At 34.0% G+C, this 14,128-nt stretch overlaps 1 long non-coding RNA gene across 1 annotated transcript; it reads left to right on the top strand.

The window, feature by feature from the left end:
• Window positions 1-2,650: 2,650 nt before the first annotated feature.
• LOC147846981 (uncharacterized) lies at window positions 2,651-14,128 on the top strand. The gene is made up of 4 exons (XR_015476875.1): window positions 2,651-2,907; window positions 9,305-9,907; window positions 10,121-10,563; window positions 10,645-14,128. It is a non-coding gene; the product is annotated as an uncharacterized LOC147846981 (long non-coding RNA).

The raw sequence follows: 14,128 nt of genomic DNA, 5'->3' as shown, positions 1-14,128 counted from the left end.
GATGGCATCATTTTAACCTGCACGCTTCCTTAAAAAAATAAAAATAAAGACAACAGCGCCATCACATTCCTGGATACATTTTGTTAGGCAAACTCAAAAACTGACTTTCGCTGCTTGTTCAAACTACTCATTTAACATGATGAACCAACACAATTCTTAAGTTTTTGGGGGGACAACTTAATTGTTTTTATGGTTAATACATTTGTTAAAAAAAATGAAGTTAAACTAATCGATTTGTGTTGAGACAACATGATGAATTTGTGTGGAACCCTGCATTTTTTACAGTGAGAGGTTTATCAGTGGCAGTTGGTCTGAAACAGGAAAAAAATTTTTAAAAACACAATAAAGCAAGAACAATGGAAGTTACTTGTTACTTAACATGGACACAGGTCTGTCGTATTATCATAAAGATCCATTATCTCCATTGTCATGCATCATCATCACCATTTCCATAACCGTTCATCACAATATCTTCTCCAACAACGAGAGACTAGACCTCGTGGGAGCTTGATATAAAGTGCTTTGAGAATAAGAGAGATGCTGAAAGGGTCTAGTCAGGTTTCATTACCCATCATTGTAAGACCACTTGACAGTTGTCAGTTTCTATGGATTTATGAATTATAGTTGGTCCATAGATATGTGTAATTTAAGTAAAAGTGAGTTTCACCTTTAAACAAGCTAAATTATCTTGTTTTTTCTTTTGACATAAGATTATTTTGCTTGTTTTAAAGAAAAAACTTTGTCTAGAAGTTAAGGACAAAAGGAAACAGCTTGAATTCTTCTTGATTAGTGAATTTTTAGAAATTTGGACTAGAAACAACACAAAAAATGTAAGTAAGAAAAGCATTTGTTTTTGCAGTGTAATCAGTGAGAATCAGGAACTGGTGTGTGCAATGTGCATGCTGGGATTTGTAGTTCATTAACGTACCATGTGTGTAGTTCTCTAGCGATCCGCAGCCACTAGGTTGCTGGTGACCGTAGCAGTTAGCATAGCAACATTGTTAGTCACTGATTAATTTTTATCAATAACTCGTTTTTCCATAAAGAGATTTTAGAGTGGGAATAACAGCTATTAAGAGCAATTTATACATAATTTATTACAAAAACTAAACTCATGATAAAATAAAAATAAATACTATATTACATATACTAATAAAATATATGTAATATAAAATTATTTTAAATTGATTATCTTCACCAAAAAACAACTTGACTTCTTTTAAAATTTCCTATTATTATTACAATTACGTGTTACTCTCTGAAAATAATACAATTAAATTTATTATTATTATTTCCTTTATTTAGTCAGGAGTACAGATTGAGACAATACTGTCCCTTCTTCCAGTAAGACCTGGTCAAGATGGCAGGCAGCACAAAAAGTTTACATAAAAATTACCATTTCTAAAAGTCAGATCATAAACATACAACTACAAGTATAAGATGTTGTACAGAAAATGTTTAAAAGTCCTCAGAGTCAGAAGTGTATGAATACAGGAACCAGATCTATTGTGTTAATTATTTATGTGAAATGTTAACATTGGATAGAATGGTACTTTACCTAAGAGCGCCTTTAAAGTAAATAAGTACAAATTTAAATTTCTCCTTTGATATAAAGATAACCAAAAAGGAATCATACAAAATACAGTGATGCCCCGCTGAGTCTGCACCTGTGACAGCTTATTGCTGCATGATAAACAATCTAGTTACCTAAGTAGCGCCTGCATGCATATATATAGTTGAAGTCAGAATTATTAGCCCGCCTGAATTATTAGCCCCCCTGTTAATTTTTCCCCAATTTCTGTTTAACAGAAAGACTTTTTAAACACATTTCTAAACATGACAGTTTTAATAACTCATTTCTAATAACTGATTTATTTTATCTTAGCCATAATGACAGTAAATAATATTTGACTAGATATTTTTCAAGACACTTCTATATAGCTTTAAGTGACATTTAAAGCCGTAACTAGGTTAATTAGGTTAACTAGGCAGGTTAGGGTAATTAGGCAAGTTATTGTATAATGATGGTTTGTTCTGTAGACTATCTGGAAAAAATACCTTAAAGGGCCGAATAATTTTAAATTAAAAACGGTTTTTATTATAGCCGAAATAAAACAAATAAGACTTTCTCAAGAAGAAAAAATATTATCAGACATACTGTGAACATTTTCTTGCTATTTTATATTTAAAAAAGGAAAAAAATTCAAAGGGGGCTAATAATTCTGACTTCAACTGTAGATGATCACCATAATCAGTAATAGACAAAAATGTACTCTCTAAATTTCTTATGGGCTTTATAAGGAAAACTGTTTTTTGTCCGGTTTAGGAAACCTAATTTCGGCCTAAGCTTTTTCAATAACTTGTCAATGTGTATATCAAATGCTATAATCTCTCGTCAATCCAAATACCTAGATATTTATTAGAGCTAACTCTTTCTATTTGTACACCGTTCAAAACAAAAATAATGTAATACCAAAATACAAGCATTAACTATAAATTTAAAGTTAGAATTTTTAATTACAGAAGATATCTGTAAAACAACAGGTATTTCACTGTATAATAATAAAAAAAACTGGAAAATTCAAAAAAATTTAACTTATTAATTTTTTAAATTATAAATTTATTAAAAATACAAACAATTTAACGTTTATTTTTTAGCGTCTGAACCAGTCTGAATGGTTTGTTTACAAGCCAGGCACATTTAGTTCTCAATTCAATAATGAATATACGAGGAGAAAATGCTTTAAAACACCAAATAATCATTCAAATGTAGGTCTGCTTATCAAAGGAAACTATTATGTGCTTTTATGGTGCTCGGACTCAATTAGGCTAACTATAATTTCATGAAACTGCGTGACTAGCTAGGCTAAATGTATTTTTGTGTTCCACGGGAATTGAAAACGACTGGTGAGTATATGGGTGAGTAAATGACAATAGAAAAGTCATATTTCGAAAAACTATTTCGTTACGATGCTGTATATGGCAACATTTTGTCAAATGGAGTCTATAAATGTCCTCTTTCAGCAGACATCTTTGTAGGCTTATCTCCATTTCGTCACTGCTGGGCTAGGAGAAAGATAATGCTGTGTACATATTGTTAGCAATTACGTTCCAATCTGCATTAGAGAAATTAGCATAATACAGATTGGAGGTCGAATTTAAGGCTTTATTTGTTTGGGGGCTTAGGGTATCTCCTCTGCCGGAGCGTTACAGTGGCCAAGCACCGCCGTGGCGCTCGTTATCTTTGCGCATTGCTAATGAAGCAGGGCTGCGCTTTTTCATTCATACCTCAGTGCCTTCGATTTAGCTATGAAGAGCTGCGCACTGGAACTGTGACAAGTGATAATACGACCGAAAATAACTCGCTTTTTCCATGCACGTCAAGTTTTAGCTGAGGTTTGGGTTGTCGCTTTACCCGGTGAACTCTCTTAAACATGACGCCTCGCCTGTCACGACGCAGCGCGAGCATCAGTCACTGACGCTTATTTAAGGCATGTGGGTTTTCACTTTCAGGTTCCTATTAAAATGTTGCTTTCATGTACAGGTGCATGCGTGTCTGAAGATAAACCAATACTTATTTTAAACTGTTCACATAGACTGCTATACTTATTTCTCAAAATATAGTTTAGCTGGGATTTTATAAATTAGGCTAAAAAATCTAATGTATCGTATGCATTGTTAAATAAATTGTTAAATACAATTTCTTTTTAATACTTAGCCTGTTCATTTAGAATCGAATGTAGCTAAATAATTTATCTGGCTAAAGATATGATGGTGATCACTGACAATGTCGGTTTTAATTTTAATTTAATTAAACTGAACTAATATTATTATTGGAAAAAATATTTATTTTTGAATATAAGTTTATTTAATAATGTATTATGATTATTCTATTCTAATGAAATATTTAATTGATTTATTTGGAATATTATTTAGCCAGAATTATTATCACCACCACCACCATCATCATCATCATCATCATCATTCTTATTAGTGTTATTGATGTTATAGTCTAAGTAAATATTTAATTGATTTACTTTTAATATAATGTACAATTATTATTATTATTATTATTATTATTATTATTATTATTATTATTAATAATATTATTTTCCAAGTAAACATTTAATTGATTAATTTTGATATTTAACTATTATTATTATTATTATTAATAGTATTTTCTAAGTAATTATTTATTTGATTTATTTTAAATATTATTTAACCAGAATTATTATTATTATTATTATTATTGTTGTTGTTGTTGTGGTTGTTGTTGTATTCTATGTAAATATTTAATTGATTTATTTTGAATATTATTTATTATATTATGTATATATATTATATTATATTATTATTTACTATTATCATCATCATCATCGTTGCTGTTGTTGTTGTTGTTGTTGCTGTTGTTACTATTGTTATTATTACTATTAATAATAATAATAATAATGATATTTTATAAGTAAATATTTAATTGAATCATTTTTAATAATATTTAGCCAGAATTATTATCATTGTTATTATTGCCAAATAATAATAATAATAATAATAATTATTATTATTATTATTATTAGCATTCTGATTAATATTATTATTGTATTCTAAGTAAATATTTAATTGATTTTTTTATTATGATTTTACCAGATTTATTATTATTATTATTATTATTATTATTATTATTATTATTATTATTATTGTTATTATTATTATTATTATTATTATTATTATTATTATTATTATTATTCATTAATTTAGCCAAAAAAAAAAAGATATATAAATCTGGCTATGCACAGAATATTAGCCAGTATTATTATTTCTACAATTTATTTTTTATACTGATTAGGATTGGTATCAGTAGACTTTTCACAAATTGTTTTACTGTCAAAAAATGTATATACAAATGATTATAACTTTTGAATTATAATGTAAATATCCCTTTATATTCAATTATATTTTATATCCCCCTCAAAAGTATCTTCCATATACCCAACATGGCCTCAGGCCTCATATATATTTGGCATTCTTGAAACCCCACAAATGCCCAGCTGGTTAAATACACTACCTGTTGTATTTCAAGGCGTCTATAAAGAAAGTTAACATGCTTGATGTTTTTAAATGGAACTCACATTGTCAAATAAATTCAGCACTCCAGGGTAGCCAGACTGCAGGTACATTATATCTTTTGTTGGCCTCTATCCCCCCTCTTTCTGTCCTCCAGTAGTCAAACCATTACCTCAGTCTGTACGTAACGCCACAATCAATCCCCCGCTTCCAGACAAATCAATGTCTCGCTCATATAACAGCTCATATAAACTACTTGTAATTGTTTGTGAATCCTGTGGCTGCAGGTAGAGTGATTTGTTGCGTTAGATGAATTACTCTGACGGATCATTGTTTTTGTGTAGTCCGGACAGGATATGCTCAAATAGCGCAGTTGTAAGGAGGGTCTGTCGTACCTGGGTCATTATCCGGAGACCGTTTAAACTGAGCGCTGCCTCAATGCTTTTTATAGGAGACGAGCAATATTTTTTAATTGTCTATAATGTTTTGCTGACCATAAAGTAATTTTTGGAGTTAAAAATATATTTAGGAGAATAATATTTTTTAAAATAAATGTACGGACAGACGGATGCATATAGGTGGAAAGATGGATGGGTTGAATGGTTGATTGATGACTGATGCATAGTTGGATGAACAGACCGATGAGTTGGGAGATGATTAGATAGATGGACAGAAGGATATATCAAGACTGAATGATACAGTTGAAACCAGAACTTTACACTCTACAAAAAGGAACATAACCATTTAAAAAAAAATGTTTGATGGTAAATCATACTAAACGTTTACTATTTTAGTTCCGTTAAGATTACCTAAATTATATAAATTTAATAAATGCCAGAATAATGAGAGAATTTTTTTGCCAACGTTTTATTAATTTCTAGACATTTAAAAGTTTACATACATTTTCTTGTTTTTTTTAGCTTTGCTTTTAAACTGTATAACTTTGGTCAAATGTTTTGGGAATCCTTCCAGCAGCTTCTCACAATAGTTAGAAGGAATTTTGGCCCATTCCTCCTGACAGAACTGGTGAAACTAAGTCAGATTTGTCTTGCTCGCACAAGCTTTTTCAACTCTGCCCACAAATTGTCTATAGGATTGAGTTTAGGGCTGTGTGATGGCCACTCCAAAACATTCACTCTGTTGTCCTTAAAGCACATTTTAACTAATTTGGCTGTATGCTTAGAGTCATAGTCTGTTTGGAAGACCCATTTGTGGCCAAGTTTTAATTTCCTGGCTGATGTCTTGAGATGTTGCTTAAGTATTTTTACATAATGGTCTTTCTTCATGATGCCATCTATGCTGTGAAGTGGACTTGCCGCTCCTGCAGCAAAACAGCCCCACAACATGATGCTGCTGCTCCCATACTTCACAGTTGGGATGGTGTTCCTAGGCTTGTAAGCTTTCCCCTTTGTCCTCCAAATGTAACACTAGTTATTATGGCCAAACAGTTCAATCTTAGTTCCAGCAGACCACAGTATGATGGAGATTGCAAATGACGGAGGCCTTTTAGGGGCCGTTCGCATATCGCATATTTCTAGAGTTTGCGCTAGTTTGTTGTGTCCAATGGAGGTGCTTGGCGTGATGCGCTCGCGCCAATAAACTCCAGGCTGCTATTGCACCACGAGTCATGTGACAAGAATTGACCCATAGGTTTCAGCTTGTATGGAATATTTACATTTCGGAAAGACTTATTTTCTCAGACAAACACAGAACACACAAACCCTGCAGTCCTCTGTACTTTTCTCCATAAATAAAACGTGTATCAGAGAGTGACAGCAACGTTTTGTCAGCTTGTCATCCTCTAAGAAAACGGTTGATGGTCGCATAGCAACCTACGAAACACCTCCAACTCCCTGCTGTAAAATTGTCAAGCCTTGACCAAGGTTGAGGACCACTGCCGTAGCTGACCAAAAATGGACAAATTTGTAATCCGTCCTTCACAAAAAAAGACAAGAATCTCACTGAGTCGCCACGCATCAATCCTTACACTAATTGATAGAGCATAACAAATAACATAAAAGTATTAAATTGTAATAGCCTATATTGTTTTTTCCCCTTATATACCAGTGTAAATACTGATATTTTTGTTATTAAAATTTCAAATAGGGTCAGTTTGAAGGCCAAAGGCTTACATTTTTCAGTTACAAATGGCCTACTGATGTTTTGCTTTTATATTTTACTTTAGGTTATTCATTCATTCATTCATTCATTCATTCATTCATTCATTCATTCATTCATTTTCTTTTTGGCTTAGTCTCTTTATTAATCCGGGGTTGCCACAGTGGAATGAACCGCCAACGTATTCAGCACATGTTTTACGCAGCGGTTGTCCTTCCAGTGGCAACCCATCTCTGGGAAACATTAGGCTATTATTTGTGCATAAACATGTCTAGATATAGTAATAAACATACTGTTTGTTAGAAAACAAAATTTTTTTGTCATCATTACTGCAAACTTATTGACCTTATTCTAAAATGCGCAAGTGCGCCTTTTTCACAAATGATTTAGAACTTCTGATTCTGTCGCCTATGGGAGAAATGAGGAATAATAAACAGCAGAAAACGGTCAAACTACTTGCCCCAAAAACAAATGTTTGCATGACTATACAGACCAAGTAGAATATTATAATAAGAAAATATCAGTTTGCAACATCAAACAGCGAAACAAGCAGTTTTTAATGTCTAAAAATTTATGGAATTGAATGAGACAGGAAGTTTCGTGTCAAAAAGATTCAAATGGCAGCGCCCACTCGTTGGCTAAGAATAAGGTGAATATGAGCGATTATATCATTAAAGGTGGAGGGGGGCCTTACAATATTTTCCAGGGAAAAAAGGGGTCTCAGGCAAAAAAAAGGTAGGGAACCACTGGTCTAATGCAGAGTTGCTCTGCTTAAATATGAGCTAAATGAGTAGTTAAGCTCAATTCCCAGCGCTTACTCGACCCTCTAACATTAATTCAGTGAGTCACCTATTGAGCATATGTACAGCTGCCACTGCTCTATACATTCAGAGCATCAATAAATCCCACACATTTCCTTAAACAAGACCACCTCTCCGCTCTACAGGGAAATCAGCAGCACTGTATCACAAAGCTGCATTTAGAAACAGAGACCTAATAGTTCTGTAACTCGGAGCCACCGATGCGCTTACAAGTTGTTCATAATCAATCAACCAAAACTGTTCTTTAACAAAAGGCAGACCCCCGGAGACACTCCAGCAAGCCAAATTTGTGCACGCATACAGGTCCACTGGATGGGTTCACTAATATATTCCGAAGGATTTGTTTTGGTACATGTATGCAGATTGCTGAAGGCCATGCATTAGACACAACACAAGCTCGGTTTTTCCACTACCTCTTCTTTAAGTCCTTTATAAAGTGTTCATTCAGTAATGATGGGTTCTTGTTTCAGTGTTTCTGTTTGTATATATTTTAAAATAAGAGGTCACACTTTACAATAAGGTTCACATAGTTAATGTTAATTAATGCATTTACTAACATGAACAAACAATGAACAATACATTTACTACTGTATTTGTTCATGTTAGTCAATGTTAGTTAATGAAAATAAAGTAATTCATTGTTAGTTCATGTTAACTCATGGTGCATTAACTAATGTTAACAAGCATGGACTTAAATGTTAATCATGCATTAGTAAATGTTCAATTATGATTTATAAATGCTGTACATGTGTTGTTCATGATTAGTTCATGTTAGTAAATGCATTAACTAATGAACCTTATTGTAAAGTGTTACCAAATAAGATGCTTAAATAAATGGAGCTTATAAAAAGAGCTTAAAAATAAAGAATTATTGATATGATTTTTTAAAACTGTATAAAAGAATGAGTTACTGTATATTACTCATACCGTTAAAAAGTGCATAATGAAGTTTTCAGAAGTTTTACAAATATATAGTTGAATGCAAACTAATTTAGCCGCCCGTTGAAATTTGAATCATTTTTCAAATATTCTCATACTGTATGTGATGTTTAAAAGAACAAGGGCATTTTTACTGTATTTCCTATAATATCATTTTTAACTTTACAACAAGGTCGTGTTTGTTAGTTAAAGGGCACCTATTTTACCCCTTTTCAAGATTTAAGATGAGTCTTTTGTGTCTACAGAATGTGTCTGTAAAGTTTCAGCTCAAAACACGCATTAGATTATTTATTATAGTTAATTGATTATCTGCTGCACAACAGTCCCAACAGTAAAGATCATGTGAGGGTGTTTTTTTGCTGCAGGGACAAGACCAATGGTTACAATCGAGGAAAAGATGAATGCAGCCAAGTACAGGAATATCCTGGTCAAAAACCTACTCCAGAGTGCCCTGGACCTCAAACTGGGCCAAAGGATTACCCACCAACAAGACAAAGACCCTGAGCATGCAGTTAAAATAACGAAGAAGTGGCTTCACAACAACTCCATGACTGTTCTTAAATGGCCCAGCCAGAGCCCTGAATTACACCCAATTGAGCATCTCTGGAGAGCCCTAAAAATGGCTGTCCACCAACAATTACCGTCTAACCTGACAGAACTGGAAAGGATCTGCAAGGAGGAATGACAGAGGATCCCCAAATGCAAGTGTGAAACACACACACACACACACACACACACACACACACACACACACACACACACACACACACACACACACACACACACAGTTCTATTTAATGGAGAGCAGATTTTTTTCAACAAAATTTCTAAACATAATAGTTTTAATAACTCATCTCTAATAATAGATTTATTTTATCTTTGCCATGATGATAGTAAATAATATTTTACCAGATATTTTTCAAGACACTTCTATACAGCTTAAAGTGACATATTAAAGGCTTAACTAGGTTAATTAGGTTAACTAGGCAGGTTAGGGTAATTAGGCAAGTTATTGTATATTGACGGTTTGTTCTGTAGACTATCGAAATAAAAGTAAGCATTAAGAGGCTAATCATTTTGACTTTAAAATGGTTTTTAAAAAATTATTATTATTATTGGCCACAAAACTAACTACTCTTGTATTATACTATACTCGCCTAGTTAATCTAATTAACCTATAGTTTGAAACAATATATTGTAGAAATAAGCTAATAAACAGAAAATTAAGTCAGAAAAAAAAATGTAATGACAGTTAATTACCAAGTTTTGTACAGTCATTTACAACACCAATCAAGCAAATATGACACTTAAAACTTTTAAAAATGTCAATAAAAGACACTTTCAAATATCAAAATAGTTGGATATATCAAGGTCCCACAATGCAATTCAAAAGCATAAATAAATGGGAAAAAAGATGAACAATTTTAATTTAATTTTAATTTAATTTTAATCCCCCACACCAGGGGTCACCAAACTTGTTCCTGGAGGTCTGGTGTCCTGCAGATTTTAGCTCCAACCCTAATCAAACACACCTGAACAGCTAATCAAGCTCTTACTAGGTATATTTGAAACACCCAGTCAGGTGTGTTGAGGCAAGTTGGAGCTAAACCCTGCAGGGACACTGGCCCTCCAGGACCGAGATTGGTGACCCCTGCCCCACACCATTACACCACCACCACCAGCCTGAACCATTGATATAAAGCAGGATGGATCCATGCTTTAATGCTGTTTACACTGAATTCTGTCCCTACCATCTGAATGACGCAGCAAGAGTCTCATCAGACCAGGCAACGTTTTTCCAATCTTCTATTGTCCAATTTTGGTGAGCCTGTGCGTATTGTAGCCTCAGTTTTCTGTTCTTAGCTGACAGGAGTGGCACCCGGTGTGGCCTTCTGCTGCTGTAGCCCATCTGCCTCAAGGTTCAACATGTTGTGCATTCAGAGATGCTCTTCTGCATACCTCGGTTGTAAACTCATTACATTAGAGTTTTATTATTATTTGAGTTATTTGAGTTACTGTTGCCTTTTTATCAGCTCGAACCAGTCTGGCCATTCTCCTCTGACCTCTGGCATCAACAAGGCATTTGTGGCCACAGAACAGAACTGTCGCTCACTGCATATTTTCTCTTTACAGACCTTTGTCCGTAAACCCTAGAGATGGTTGTGGGTGCAAATTCCAGTGGATCAGCAATTTCTGAAATACTCAGACCAGACCATGTTCAAAGTCCCTTAAATAACCTTTCATTCTGATGCTCATTTTGAACTGCAGCAGATCGTCTTGACCGTGTCTACATGCTCAAATGAATTGAGTTGCTGCCATCTGATTGGCTGATTAGAAATTTTCGTTAACAAGTAGTTGAACAGGTTTGCCTAATAAAGCCAGTACACACACACACACACACACACACAGTCAGAAATGCTGTTTATCTATGTATTTATGGCACCTTCTGGAGTTAAACATGAAGCGATTTACAGGCCAGTAGTTTGTCAAAGCCCTCTTAAATGAACGTATCTGTGACAGTGAGAGAAGAGATAAAAAAACTGGAAAAAAGCTATTTGCATGAGGTATTGGTGTGTATAAATAGCAGTGACTCAAACTTACTGCATCTCTTCAACAAAAAAAAGTCAGCGAGAAAGAGGGAGGGCGAGCAGGGGTGGGAATAATAGATAAACACTTGCTCCTATTGAAGGCAGTTAGAGATGATTTTTGCTGTGCGCTCAAAATAAGGTTTCATTTTTCACGCTTGCGAAGCTGATGAGTACAAAGCGAGATGCTTCTGTAGGAATAAGCCATTGTTTTTTTTTCCGCTGTGACACTCCGCTTGAGAAATGTGATCACGGCTTAAATGGAAAGAACTCCCTCCTAATGCGTTTCTGAAGAGGCTGCGATAGCTCCGCCGAACTTCTTTATTCATTTCAACAGAATTGACTTCAAATCTACCAGCAAATGACTTCATCGCCTATTGTTGCCAACAGTTTTGAAACTCTATTATAGCATCATTATTATATAAGTGAACAAACAGGGACAGTGCTGTTCTTATGAGACTCTGTATTATTATCATTTGTAGTATTGCTGACTTTGACAGTACAATTAGGCAGCTGAAAGTGTATAACGTGGTGTGTTGTTTTGTTTTACTGTAATGAATCATGGTAACTCAAAATAAATGCATTCAGAATCATTTTAATATGCTGATGTGGTGTTAAAAAATATACTATTAGTATAAATGCCAAAAACAATATTTTGGGGAAAATGTCACATGCGTGTCACATGTATGTTTTATATTTTACAATGAGTTTGTAAACTGAGAGACATCTCTAAACTTTCAGTGAGGTTCAGGCCAATTGGTTCAAGTCTATTGATGTAAGTAGATATTGATTGCTATAAGGAACCTAGGGTATGTGCCCCTGTATACATTTCTGGAGAGTGTGAAATACATCCCAGGAGGCATGTTTTTTTTTTTTTTTTGCAGTTTTTGTTTTCATATATCCACCAGAGGACGCTGTGTATGCTTTTGAGATCTCAAATTTCTTTCGTGAGTGCCATTTGTGCCTGCACTTCTCACGTAAATCCGCCAGAGGCTGCTGTCGAATGACTGACTGACTGACTGATTGACCGGCCGATCCATACATACCTCTGGCTACATAATTCGTGCTCTCCAGAAATGTACAGTATACGGTGGTACAAATTCACAATGAGCCTGTGTTGGCTGTAAGTATACAAATCTGTAACCAGACTACCAAGTGTAACAATATAATGTAAAAATAAACCAATACAGTTACTCTGATCTGAACCCATTATAATGTATAACACTACTTCCTAACTACATGTGATTCGACAAATTACAGCAACAAGCAGTTTGGCTGTCTGCACCAAATGTGACACGACACAACAGAAACAATTAAATGCTATAGCCATTAATTTAAATATCTGCCACCACACAAAATGGTAAGGGTTATAATCTGATTAATACCTATTTTACATTATAGGCTAAGTGATTGCTGTTGTTGGTTTGCGCTGTCACTGACTTTCATTTTCAAATTGTTTGCTAGTTATTGTATATTTAAGATCTGAGGTGAGCTATCTGCTGCTGCTTTTAGTATATGGCAATGCATGTCGTGTAAAATAGTGTTCAAACTCACGTTAGCAGCATTTAACACAGAATAAAGCCCATAATCAGTACCTGAGGCAATTTTTGTCACAGGAGTGTGTGTTGATGTTGAAGAAATAGAAATTTTGTTCAATGATGTCGCAAATTGTTCAAACAAAAGTTCGTCACAAAATGCAAAAGATAACTTTTATCACGTGTTGCGAGACACATTTCAAAAGAAAACAGTGTAAGCAATATTATAAAATTGCTATTGTAATTTAAAATGGTTTAATTCCTAAAATCTGCTTAAAAATAAACTGACAAACTATATAATTTAAAATGAAAAGTGTATAGGAGTCCCAATTTATGTTTAGAAAACAAATTAACAACTTACCTTTAAGTGTAACTGTTAAAGAAAAAAGAGTAAATATATAATGCTATACTGTAAATGTACTGTATCTATTTTGTAGATTTTTTGCCCCCATTTTTTTCCCACTGAATCACACTTTTCACTAAGCACAATTACATTTATTTGAGGAGACAAACCCATTTTTTTCAGCATCAAGGCACATCATTTATACTTAAAACATTTTTTGCTTCAAACTTGCATTACTGTATGAGTCAAGTAATCATATTTTTTTTCTTTGAATAGCTGTGCCTTATTAGAAATGAGGCAAACAACTTTTTTTTATGCACTGATTTATCATAAGTACTCATTCATTCATTCATTTTCTTTTAGCATAGTCCCTTATTTATCAGGGGTCGCCACAGTGGAATGAACCGCCAACTATTCCAGCAAATGTTTTACACAGCAGACATCCTTCCTGCCGCAACCGAGTACTGGGAAACACCCATACACACTCTCATTCACACACACACACACACTCAAACACTATGGACAATTCACCTAAAACACTTGTCTTTGGACTGTGGGGAAACCCACCCGAACACCGGAAGAACATGCAAACTCCACACAGATATGCCAACTAGTTCAGTCAGGATTTGAACCAGTAACCTTGTTGCTGTGAGGCGACAGTGCTAACCACTGAGCCTCTGTGTCCACCCCTAAGTACTGTATATACTTTAAATTTATGAAAATACC

The sequence above is a fragment of the Danio rerio genome, chromosome 1, assembly GCF_052040795.2.
Source record: "Danio rerio strain M-AB ecotype USA chromosome 1, GRCz13ab, whole genome shotgun sequence".
In the NCBI taxonomy this organism is placed as follows: domain Eukaryota; kingdom Metazoa; phylum Chordata; class Actinopteri; order Cypriniformes; family Danionidae; genus Danio; species Danio rerio.
Note: the sequence above shows the minus strand (reverse complement) of the source record. Positions and strands in the feature narration are given on the sequence as shown.